The sequence below is a fragment of the Bos taurus genome, chromosome 7 (genome assembly GCF_002263795.3).
Source record: "Bos taurus isolate L1 Dominette 01449 registration number 42190680 breed Hereford chromosome 7, ARS-UCD2.0, whole genome shotgun sequence".
Taxonomy (NCBI): Eukaryota; Metazoa; Chordata; class Mammalia; order Artiodactyla; family Bovidae; genus Bos; species Bos taurus.
The window spans coordinates 15,947,129-15,961,146 of NC_037334.1; positions in this window are offsets into that span (position 1 = coordinate 15,947,129).

Consider the following 14,018-nt stretch of genomic DNA (forward strand, 5'->3'; position numbering starts at 1 on the left):
TCATTTTAAACATGTCTATCTCTTTTGGAAAAAAACTCATTTCCTTTGTTATCACACAGCATTTAACTCAGCCCTCCGTGATATATGGGGGCTTCCCAGGTGGCACAGTGGTAAGGAATCCAACTGCCAATGAAGGAGACACAAGAGACATAGGTTCAATGCTTGGGGTGGGAAGATCCCTTGGAGGAGGAAATGGCAACCCACTCCAGTATTCTTTTTATTTTTTAAATTTTAATTGGGGGCTAATTACTTTATAATATTGTGGTGGTTTTTGCCATACATTCACATGAATCAGCCATGGGTGTACATGTGTTCCCCACCCTGAACTTCCCTCCCACCTCCCTCCCCATCCCATCCCATCCCATCCCTCAGGGTCATCCCAGTGCACCAGCCCTGAGCACCTTGTCTCATGCATCAAACTTGGACTGGTGATCTATTTCACATATGATAATATACATGTTTCAATGCTATTCTCTCAAATCATCCCACCCTCTCCTTCTCCCACAGAGTCCAAAAGTCTGTTCTTTACATCTGTGTCTCTTATGCTGTCTTGCATATAGGGTCATCATTACCATCTTTCTAAATTCCATATACATGCATTAATATGCTGTACTGATGTTTTTCTTTCTGACTTGCTTCACTCTGTAAAAAAGGCTCCAGTTTCATCCACCTCATTAGAAGTGATTCAAATGCATTATTTTTCATAGCTGAGTAATATTCCATTGTGTATATGTACCACAGCTTTCCTATCCATTCCTCTGCCGATGGACATCTAGGTTGCTTCCATGTCCTGGCTATTGTAAACAATACTACAATGAACATTAGGGTACACGTATCTCTTTCAATTCTGGTTTCCTCAGTGTGTTTGCCCAGCAGTGGGATTGCTGTGTCATATGGCAGTTCTATTTCCAGTTTTTTAAGGAATTTTCACACTGTTCTCCATAGTGGCTATACTGGTTTACATTCCCACAAACAGTGTAAGAGGGTTCACTTTTCTTTGCACCCTCTCCAGCATTTATTGTTTGTAGACTTTTTGATAGCAACCATTCTGACCAGCATGAAATGGTACCTCATTGTGGTTTTAATTTGCATTTCTCTGATAATGAGTGATGTTGAGCATCTTTTCATGTGTTTGTTAGCCCTCTGTATGTCTTCTTTGGAGAAATGTCTGTTTAGTTCTTTGGCCCATTTTTTGATTGGGTCGCTTATTTTTCTGGAATTGAGCTGCAGGAGTTGCTTGTATATTTTTGAGATTGATTCTTTGTCAGTTGCTTCACTTGCTATTATTTTCTCCCACTCTGACAGCTGTCTTTTCACCTTGCTTATAGTTTCCTTTGCTGTGCAAAAGCTTTCAAGTTTAATTAGGTCCCATTTGTTTATTTTTGCTTTCATTTCCATTGCCCTGGGAAGTGGGTCATAGACAATCCTGCTATATTTACATCAGAGAGTGTTTTGCCTATGTTTTTCTCTAGGAGTTTTATACTTTCTGGTCTTACATTTAGATCTTTAATCCATTTTTCCACCCCAGTATTCTTGCATGAGAAATCCCATGGACGGAGGTGACTTATGGGTTACAATCCATGGGGTCACAAAGAGCTGGACATGATTAAGTGCACATGCAAAGCAAAAAGCCATGATGTATGAGGTCAAATCTGCAGTAGTTTTTAATGAATAAAACACAGTGAAGAAATGGGAGCTTTCCCTTCTCTTTCCATCACCAAACATGAGAGTCCAGGAGGCCTGTGGAAATACAACTTGTAATGAGGACCATTTAGCCATGAAAGGTTGTTATTGAACCACACAAAGATGCCGGGATCCTTGGCCTCTGGAGGAGAAGAATTCAATCCAGGGCCAGAGACAAGGCTTGATCGCTCAGAGCTTTTGTGCAATAAAGTTTTATTAAAGTATAAAGAAGATAGAGAAAGCTTCTGACAGAATCAGAAGAGGGTAGAAAGAGTCCCCGCTTGCTAGTGTTAGCAGTGGAGTTATATACTCTCCAATGAATCAAAAGAATGTCTGGAGGTTGTAAAGACCTCACCAGATCTACTCCCATAATTTACATTTTAAGGTAACAGGATTAGCCAGAAGGTTTAATACAGAGACTGTCCTCAGGCAGGATACATTATTATTATATAATCCTTGTAAAGACCAGACCTACTCCCATAATTTACATTTTAAGATAACAGGATTAGCCAGAAGGTTTAATCCAAAGACTGTCCCCAGGCAGGATACATTATTGTTATATAATCCTAAGGAATGTAGAGGGAAAAAAAGTTTGTCCTTTCTTCCTCCTTGAGAATTCCAGACCCCTCTTCTCCTTGGGGACCCCTAGACTTCTTATCAACCTGCCTAGGAAATGACTCTCTCAGTCATATTGGCCTGAATTAGCCAGGTGCACCTGGCCAGATTAAAATATTCTCATACTTGCAGTTTGTGTAACATTTATTGCAGACTGTTTCTCCATTCTTTCTCTCTCCCATTCGTGGAGCTAAGAAGTTATTTAGAACTTAGGGTTCAGAAAACTTGCCATGATATTACATGCTAAAAAGACATTAACAACTTAGACCTCCACAAATTCTATATACAATGAGCCTCAGGACTGCTTCTCACCAGTTTTTAGCACACAGAATGAAATGATAAAGTACTGAAAGATCTCTTTTCAGTCAAAGCCCTTGCTAACCTTGAGGAACATGTTAAGAGCTCCATATTGCACAGGAGTTCACTCAAGTCCACAGAGGTCTGCTGGTGAATCTGTCCATGATTATATAATAACACAGAGGATTCACAGGGCTTTCCTTCAAAGAATGCAAAAGAAAAAAGAGAACCCCAAGTTCACAGACATGGAGAACAGATTGGTAGTTGCCGGAGAGGGTAAGTGAAGAGAGGGTTGTCAAGGGGTGGGTGAAATAGGTGAAGGCAGATCAAAAGTTATAAACTTTCAGTTATAAAATAAGTCAGGGGATATAATATGTAGCAGTGTGACTATAGTTAATAATACTTTATTGCATATTGGAAAGTTGCTAAAAGAGGAAATTTAAAATTTTTCATCATAAGAAAAACGGTAACCATGTGTGATAATATTAGTCTAGTTAATTAACTAGACTTATTGTAATACTTCATAATCTATACAAATATCAAATCATGTTGTATATTTAAAAATATTATATGTCAGTTATATCACAATAACACTAAAATAAAATGGACCCCCCCCCCCAAACTAGGGAAGACATAAAAATTGCAGGAATATAGACTATCAAAAAAATCAAAAGCTGGTGATTTGAAATAATCAGTAAAATTGATAAAGGTCTAGGCAGGCTAAATGAGAAGAGAGGGAAGACAGATATTATTAAAATCAGGGATAAAAGGAATGTAAGACAAGAACATTTGATAAAACCTAACATCCACTTATGATAATGCACTAGGAATAGAGGGGAGTTCTGCCTCTTAAGATAGAACATTTGCATGAAACCTGTAGGCAACATCACACTTACTGGTGAGAAACAAGAGGCTTTTTTTGTTGTTGTTAAGATACTAAGACACTAGGTAAAGTGTCCTCTCACCACTCTTGTTCCACACTATACTGGAAGGCCCAGGTCATGCAATAAGACATGGAAATAAAATATATACAGATTAGGAAGGGAGAAATGAAACTGACTCTGTTGTGTATGCCATGATTTTCTATGTAAAATACCTGAAAGGATCCATAACACCAGAAATCACTCCCGCAATTAATAAGAGAGTATGGAAAGACTGAGGATACAGAAGTCAACTGTTTTCTTATAGATCCAGAGAAATATAGTTATCTGACCTTTGATAGGAGAAGGCAATGGCACCCCACTCCAGTACTCTTGCCTGGAAAATCCCGTGGATGGAGGAGCCTGGTAGGCTGCAGTCCAAGGGGTTGCTAGAAGTCGGACAAGACTGAGCGACTTCACTTTCACTTTTCACTTTCACGCATTGGAGAAGGAAATGGCAACCCACTCCAGTGTTCTTGCCTGGAGAATCCCAGGGACGGGGGAGCCTGGTGGGCTGTCGTCTATGGGGTTGCACAGAGTCAGACATGACTGAAGCAACTTAGCAGCAGCAGCAGCAGACCTTTGATAAAGGACTAAAAGGCAATTCAATGGAGAAAAGAAAGACTTTTCAACAAATAGTGCCATAAATAGTGGATATTCACATGCAAAAACAAGCAAGTGAATCTACACACAGAACTTACAGAAAACTTAAAGTAGACCATAGTTCTAAATGTAAAATGCAAAAGTAAAAAAATTCTAAAAGATAACAGGAAAAAAATCCAGGGGATCTTGTGTTAATTGATGAATTTTAAGATACAACACCAAAAGCAAGATCCAAGAAAGAAAAAAATAAGCTTCATTTCATTAATATCCCTTGTTCTATAAAAGACAATGGTAAGAGAATATAAAGACAGTCACAGATTGCGAAAAAAATCTTTGCAGAACATATTTTATTTTGCTCAGTTATGTCTGACTTTTGTAACCGCATGGACTGTAGCCCCCCAGGCTCCTCCGTGAATGTAATTTTCCATGCAAGAATACTATAGTGGGTTGCCATTTCCTACTGCATATCTGACAAGGGACTGGTATCCAAAATGTCCAAAGAACTTTTAAAATACAACAGTAAGATGATAAACAATCCAGTTAAAAATGGCAAAATTGAAAATAAAGCAAGAATCCTTGGGGGAAAAAATAAAGTCCCAAACATGGCTAAAAAAATGGGCCAAAGATTTGAACACACATCACCAAAAAAGATATACAGATGTTAAATAAGGACACGAATAGACACTCAACATCAAATGTCATTAGGAGATTGCAAATAAAACAAATATCAAATGTCATTTACAAAGCAGAATAGAGACACAGATGTAGAGAGAAAACGTATGGATACCAAGCAGGCTGGCAGGATGGGATGGGCTGGGATTGACATATACACTATTAATATGATGTATAAAATAGATAACTGATGAGAACCTACTGTACAGCACAGGGAACTCTACTCAGTGCTCTGTGGTGACCTAAATGGGAAGAGAATCTGAAAAAGAGGGAATATATGCATACATGCATAACTGACTCACTTTGCTATACAGCAGAAACTAAGAACATTGTAAAGCAACTACACTCCAATACAAATTAATAAAAAATAAAAATAGATATCACTGGGCATTTGCTTGTTGTTGTTTACTTGCTAAAGTTGTGTCTGACCCTTTGCAACTCCATGGACTGTAGCCTGCCAGGCTCCTCTGTCCATGGGATTTCCCAGGCAAGAATAATAGAGTGGGTTGCCATTTCCTTCTCCAGGGATCTTCCTGACCCAGGGATTGAACCTGTGTCTTTGTATCTCCTTCATCAGCAGGAGGATTCTTTACCACTCTGCCATCTGGGAAGCCCTGCCCCAGGATGAGATATAATCCCTAAGGTGGATCAGTCCCTGGTGAAGGAGGATAGGGACACCTGAGCCATCACTGGAGTGAACTCTCCTCACCTCCTCACAAATAAGGAGACTCTCAAGGAAGATTCAGTTTAACATCAAACTCAAAATAACTCCCCAATTCATAGGCTCTTTGTCCAGGAGACAGAACTCCTGACCACAGACTTTTTCAATACACAAAATACACTCTGAGTGCACTTACATCATAGACGCAGAACTCAAACATAACATGTAAAGACATCTATGCCAAAGAAAACCCCACTGTCTGCTCTGCTTCAAAGAACGGGGAGCTTTAGTTTGGAGTCACTGTCCTCAGGCTCTGCTCTACAGCCACAATACTTTGAATTACCATTGAATTGACAAAATGATGCTAAGTCGCTTCAGTCATGTCCGACTCTGTGTGACCCCATAGACCGCAGCCCACCAGGCTCTGCCGTCCCTGGGATTCTCCAGGCAAGAATACTGGAGTGGGTTGCCATTTCCTTCTCCAAACTTCACAAGAAATCCAGCAAAAGCACTCAACCCAGTGTTTATGGGTAAGGAAGGTAGAAAATTGTGACACAATTTTATTTGTTAAACAGGCAAACTCCAAAATATCTATTCCTATCAGAAAATGAAGAGGTCACTTATTTCCAAAAAAAGAAACCGAACTGTAAATGATCACGGGGAGCACTTTTAGATACTGCAAGTCTAAGTCCTGATATGCCATTTGAAATCACCCAAAAGGCCTCAGACTGTAACGACATCCACTCAGAGTTTAAAAAATATTAAACAAAAATTTGACATGTAGAATGTAATAATGAGATTCTTTTTTCTGAGATTCACCTTTTTTGCCTCTTTGGAAAAGCTTTACACTGTCTCCCCAGGTCTATTGAGTAAATAAAATTCAGATTTATTGAAAAACTGAGTCTCAAATAAGTGAATACCTCTTTTCAAAGTGAGAAACTCAGGAACAGAGGCAGTGCTGAAAAGGCAGATCATCTAGGAAAGTTATTCAAAAGGATCCTTGAGCCAAAAGTCCTCATGTCTGTGAGCAAGACAGATTTTGAGAGGAGAGGCACAAAGATTTCAATTTCAAATATTTCATAGCGTATTCCAGGTGGTTTTTTTTTTTCTTTTCCTCTCAAGTAAATAGCCATAAAAACAAATCTTTGAAAAGAGCCATCCATGGCTCTGTGGATAAATAATAAATAATTAAAATACCACATCATTTTGAAATGTACCAAGAAGAAAAATACGTTAAAATGATACTATGAACTGCAGAGGGGAAGATGGCATTTGGGAATGTGAGGAAAGATCTGGAAATTCAGGGATTTATTGCCAGTGCTAGGAAAGGCTGGAGAAGGCAATGGCACCCCACTCCAGTATTTTGCCTGGAAAATCCCACGGATGGAGGAGCCTGGTGGGCTACAGTCCAAGGGGTCGCTAAGAGTCGGTCATGACTGAGCGATTTCACTTTCACTTTTCACTTTCATGCATTGGAGAAGGAAATGGCAACCCACTTCAGTATTCTTGCCTGGAGAATCCCAGGGACGACCGAGCCTGGTGGGCTGCCGTCTATGGGGTCGCACAGAGTCAGACAAGACTGAAGTGACTTAGCGTTAGCAACCTCGACTCTAGATTTTTAATCTTTGCTTTTTGATATTTGTTGTCAATTTTGTACCTTTGATAATGAATAATGCAATAACTGAGATCAAACAGTAGAATAACTAAGGCAGAAGATAGATTAAGTGAGGTGGAAGACAGAATGGTGGAAATAAATGAAGCAAAGAGCAAAAAAGAAAAAGAATTAAAAGAAATGAGGACAACCTCAGAGACCTCTGGGACAATGTCAAACGCCCCAACATTTGAATCATAGGAGTCCCAGAAGAAGAAGACAAAAAGAAAGGCCATGAGAAAATACTTGAGGAGATAATAGTTGAAAACTTCCCTAAAATGGGGAAGGAAATAGCCACTCAAGTCCAAGAAATCTAGAGAGTCCAAAACAGGATAAACCCAAGGTGAAACACTCGAAGACATATTAATCAAATTAACGAAGATCAAACACAAAAGAGCAAATATTAAAAGCAGCAAGGGAAAGGCAACAAATAACACACAAGGGGATCCCCATAAGGATAACAGCTGATCTTTCAGTACAAACTCTTCAGGCCAGAAGGGAATGGCAGGACATACTTAAAGTGATGAAAGAGAAAAACCTACAACCCAGATTATTGTACCCCAGCAAGGATCTCATTCAAATATGAAAGAGAAATCAAAAGCTTTACAGGCAAGCAAAAGCTGAGAGAATTCAGCACCACCAAACCAGCTCTTCAACAAATGCTATAGGATCTTCTCTAGACAGGAAACACAGAAAAGGTGTATAAACTCGAACCCAAAACAACAAAGTAAATGGCAATGGGATCATGCTTATCAACAATTACCTTAAATGTAAATGGACTGAATGCTCCCAACCAAAAGACAAAGACTGGCTGAATGGATATAAAAACAAGACCCCTATATATGCTATCTGCAAAAGACCCAGTGCAAACCAAGGGACACATACAGACTGAGAGTGAAGGGCTGGAAAATGATATTTCACGCAAATGCAGACCAAAAGAAAGCAGGAGTATCTATACTCATATCAGAAAAAATAGACTTTGAAATAAAGACTGTGAAAAGAGACAAAGAAGGACCCTACATAATAATCAAAGGATCAATTCAAGAAGAAGATATAGCAATTATAAATATACATGCACCCAACATAGGGGCACCACAAAATGTAAGCCAAATGCTAACAAGTATAGAAAGGGAAATTAACCCAGTAACATGATAACAGTGGGAGACTTTAATATCCCACTCACACCTATGGATAGATCAACTAAACAGAAAATTAGCAAGGAAACACAAACTTTAAATGATACAATAGACCAATTAGACCTAATTGATATCTATAGGACATTTGACCCCAAAACAATGAATTTCACCTTTTTCTCAAGTGCACATGGAACCTTCTCTAGGAAAGATCACATCCTGGGTCATAAATCTAGTCTTGGTAAATTCACAAAAATTGAAATCATTTCAAGCACCTTTTCTAATCACAATGTGGTAAGATTAGATGTCAACTACAGGAAAAAAAACTATTAAAAATGCAAACATATGGAGGCTAAACAACATACTTCTGAATAGCCAACAAATCACAGAAGAAATTTTAAAAAAAAGAAATAAAAACATGCATAGAAACGAATGAAAATGAAAACACGACAACCCAAAACCTATGGGATTCAATAAAAGCAGTGCTAAAGGGGAAGGTTCATAGCAATACATGTTTACCTCAAGAAACAAGAGAAAAATCAAATAAATAACCTAACTTTACACCTAAAGCAACTAGCAAAAGAAGAAATGAAGAACCCCAGGGTTAGTAGAAGGACAGAAATCATAAAAAATTAGGGCAGAAATAAATGAAAAAGAAACAAAGGAGAGTATAGCAAAAACCAAGAAAAGTAAAAGCTGTTTTTTTGAGAAGATAAATAAAATATACAAACCAGAAAATAGAAAAGGGAACCCTCTTACACTGTTGGTGGGAATGCAAACTAGTACAGCCATTATGGAGAACAGTGTGGAGATTCCTTAAAAAACTGGAAATAGAACTGCCATATGACACAGCAATCCCACTGCTGGGCAAACACACCGAGGAAACCAGAATTGAAAGAGATATATGTACCCTAATGTTCATTGCAGCATTGTTTACAATAGTCAGGACACGGTAGCAACTTAGATGTCCATCGGCAGAGGAATGGATAGGAAAGCTGTGGTACATATACACAATGGAATATTACTCAGCTATGAAAAAGAATGCATTTGAATCAGTTCTAATGAGGTGGATGAAACTGGAGCCTTTTATACAGAGTGAAGCAAGTCAGAAAGAAAAACATCAGTACAGCATATTAATGCATATATATGGAATTCAGAAAGATGGTAATGATGACCCTATATGTGGGACAGAAGAGACACAGATGTAAAGAACAGACTTTTGGACTCTGTGGGAGAAGGCGAGGGTGGGATGATGAGAGAATAGCATTGAAACATGTATATTATCATATGTGAAATAGATGACCAGTCCAGCTTCAATGCATCAGACAGGGTGCTTAGGGCTGGTGCACTGAGATGACCCTGAGGGATGTGATGGGGAGGGAGGTGGGAGGGGGATTCAAGATGGGGGATATATGTACACCCATGGGTGATTCATGTCAGTGTATGACAAAAACCACTACAATATTGTAAAGTAATTAGCCTCCAATTAAAATAAGTAAATTAATTTTAAAAATGAAGATAGTATAATATATTTTGAATGCCTCTATGCATAGACAGTAAGGAATGAATGAAAGTGAAGTTGCTCAGTTGTGTCCAACTCTTTGCGACTCCGTGGACTGTAGCCTTCCAGGCTCCTCTGTCCATGGGATTCTCCAGGCAAGAATGCTCAAGTGGGTTGCCATTTCCTTCTCCAAGAAATGAGTAGATTTGTGCAATTGTCAGATAATAGTTAAATTTTAAAACTGCAGTGAAGACATTGTATTGTCTTCTGGTGAACGGCTACAATACCACATATGAGTGTTTCTTGCCCTAAACCCCAAAGAAAACATGTACCTCTAAGCCCAACTATGACTGTTTTGGAATGTTAGATGCAGAGGGTGAAGGTAAATGATCCCTTGCAGTGTCAATGATCAAAACCTCAATTATAGTGAAGTTTGAAAGATAACCTGATTCGTTTAACCAATAATTCATGCAATAACTTAGCCACTATAGCTTAAGATTCCAAATCCTTTCTCCCTGTTATCTAGTCATGAGATCTAGACACAATTACCTAGCTGAAATACAAACCTGGGTTAGGGATTTACTTCCCAGTGACTAAGACTCTGTTTACAATGCAAAGGGCCTGGGTTCGATCCCCAGTCAGGGAACCAGATCACACGTGTCACAATTGAAGAGCCCACATGACACAACTAAGACCTGGAGCAGCCAAAGAAATATTTTAAAAACCTGAGTCAACCTTAATTTTTCATATGTATCTGGAAATTTATTATAGGAATTGTTTTATAGGTTTGAGATGGAGAAGTCCCATGAATGATCATCTCCAAGCTGAAGAAGCAGAAAAGCTGGTGGCATAATTGAGTCCAAGTGTGAAAGCCTGGGAACCAGGAGCTCCTATGTCCAAGGGCAGGAAAAGATGGGCGTTGCAGCTCAGGAAGAGGGGGTATGAATCACCCTTCCTTCATCTTTTTGTTCCATTTCTTTTGGTCCTCAGGAGATTAGATAACACCCACACTGATGAGGTTGGGTGTCTTTTACTCAGTATTTTACTCAGCCTTAGAATCAAATGCTAATCTCTTCCAGAAATACTCTCAAGAACACACCCAGGAATAAAGCTTAACCAGCTATACTGGTATCAGTTAGCCCGATCAAGTGGATACACCAAAAGTGACCACCAAACATAGCTCTATCCAGCCAACACAAATACAAAATGACAATATGACCTATGTAATTTTAAATTTTGTAGAAAGCATTCTAAAGAAAGTAAATTGAAAGAGAACACTGGTTTTGATAATATTTGTCCTTAAAGAAACAAAAAGAAATATTTCAAAATGTCATCCACATCAGAAAACATTATATCCTTTTCTTCATTCTGAGCCTTGAAAATTGGTGTCTTATGATTACAAGCCTTGTTAAGTCAAAAGTTAAATTTGAAATCTGATCCATTATTCTTGACCTACATTGAGATTTCACAAGACTGACAGTTCTAAGAGAAGACTCACACCAAGTATTAACTTATCCTTTCTATGGCATGTCTGTTCTACAGTTTGACCCATTTTCCAGTGTTTTTTCAGTATTTTGCTTCATCAGACAGAATTATTATATTTACAGTATTCAGTTTGATGTACTTGACTAAGATGTGTAATGCAAATTTCTTCCTCTGCTCAAGTTTTCAGATGAATTTTGATGACTACAGATGCCTAAAATATTTTAATATGATCTAAGTTACAAATTTCCCTTATCTACTTGAGATTTATTGTACTAAATGGAATCCATTTTCTCATCATTGAGCAACTATTTTCTTTCAAAGCTTAAAGTTGCATATTGTTTATGTTAGAGCTGAAATGAAGAACTTAAGTAGCTAAGAATATATTGATCCCAGCACAGACCAGATTACTAAACAGCAAGACAGTTCAAGAGCAAATATCCCAATAGAATCCAAGGGGAATTATCTTGGAAAACTCAGAACACAGTTAGAAGAGAAGTGAGATGTGATGAAAAGGAGAGTAGAGAGAAAGTGGGGAGAAATTGAAATTAGAAGTGAAAATACACATGCATGGTTTAAAAATACATCACCCAATGGTTGCAATAACTTAATATCCTGAGTCAAATATTGTATATACACAGGATAAAATAATGAGCTAAAATATGGTCTAGAAGCCAAAGTTAATGTAATGCACTTTTAGAGAATACAGAGACCAAACAAGCAAGAAAAAGGCTAATTGGTGATGTCTAAGGAAAAATAAAATAAGGTGGATAACGAGAGAGTACTATTTTTATACTTTTTTGCCGGGGTGGGGGGTGGGATAGGGCCAAGAGGCATGCAGGATCTTGGCTTCCCAACCAGGACTTGAACCCGTGCCCCCTGAGTTGGGAGTTCAGAATCTTAACCAATGGATCACCAGGGAAATCCCTTGAGCACCATTTTTAATAAGCTGCTGCTGCTGCTAAGTCACTTCAGTCGTGTCTGACTCTGTGTTACCCCACAGACGGCAGCCCACCAGGCTCCCCCGTCCCTGGGATTCTCCAGGCAAGAACACTGGAGTGGGTTGCCATTTCCTTCTCCAATGGCTGAAAGTGAAAAGTGAAAGTGAAGTTGCTCAGTCGTGTCCGACTCTTTGCGACCCCATGGACTGCAGCCTACCAGGCTCCTCTGTCCATAGGATTTCCAGGCAAGAGTACTGGAGTGGGGTGCCATCGCCTTCTCCATTTTAATAAGCTAAGAAGAATCAAATCCAACTAGAGTTTTATACCCAGAATCAACATTGCCCCAAGTAAAGATGTCTGCCAAAACTTAAGTGAAACACTTCGTTATGAACAACATTGAATTAGACAAAATACTAGAGTGAGTTGTCAAGTCCAAAGTAAAATAATTCTATATTAAAAACCAGGAATGCAAAAAGCATGAATAGGAAAAGAAAGGATAATTTCAAAATAATTATGAATAAATTTTCTTCATAAAGCACTTCTAGGTTTATCTCAGATCAGATCAGATCAGATCAGTCGCTCAGTCGTGTCCAACTCTTTGCGACCCCATGAATCCCAGCACGCCAGGCCTCCCTGTCCATCACCAACTCCCGGAGTTCACTCAGACTCATGTCCATTGAGTCAGTGATGCCATCCAGCCATCTCATCCTCTGTCGTCCCCTTCTCTTCCTGCCCCCAGGTTTATCTCAGGGACATTAAAATATCTGTAGCATTAAAACAATGACAACAGTAATAGAAGAGTCAAGGAAGTTAAAATGGAATTGAAAGTGTTCTAAGATATTATTAGCATTTGGAAAAGGTGCTAAAAAAATTATCTGTATTAGACTATTAAGTGAAGGATTTATACTGTAATCACTAATGTAACTAGACACTGATGTGTGTATGATTGTGACTGACAAGTTTCCAGACAAAAAGTGGATTAATAAAAGTGTTAAACCCTAGTCTAGGGAGGTAAAGGGAGTAGAGAGACTAATTACGTCAAAGGATCAGAAAAGAGTAAGGTGATTGAAATCATCAAACATTAACCAGGAATTAGTTGAAGGGTAAACGTACAAAATACTAACGTTTTAAAAGAATGGCTGTGTGATATAGACATTACAGACTTGTCAACTAACATTTTGGAGCAAAATACCTCGGTTCGATCCCTGGGTTGAGAAGATCCCCCGGGAAAGACATGGCAGTTCACTCTAGTATTCTCGTCTGGAAAATCCCATGAACAGAGGAGTTTGGCAGGCTATAGTCCAGGGGTTCACAAAGAGTCACAGACAGGACTTAGCGAATAAACAACCTCAACAATTAATGATAAACATTCAAAAGGTCTCTATTTTTCCTTTTTGCTATTATAACATCAGTTTCTAGAAATCTTTGTATATAGATAGAAATTTCTATTCCTATTTTTGTTGACTGTATCCATAGTGGGAGAAAAACGAAAGATGAACTTGTTGATAGGAACTGCAAATACCACTCCATACATAGATGTATTACATTTTTTAAACATTTTTTTCTTTTTTGGCTGTGCTGGGTTTTCCCTGCTCTATGTGGGCTTTCTCTAATTGCAGTGAACTGGGGCTTCTATTGGAGAAGGCAATGGCACCCCACTCCAGTACTCTTGCCTGGAAAATCCCATGGACGGAGGAGCCTGGTAGGCTGAAGACCATGGGGTCGCGAAGAGTCGGACACGGCTGAGCGACTTCACTTTCACTTTTCACTTTCATGCATTGGAGAAGAAATGGCAACCCACTCCAGTGTTCTTGCCTGGAGAATCCCAGGGACGGGGGACCCTGGTGGGCCGCCGTCTA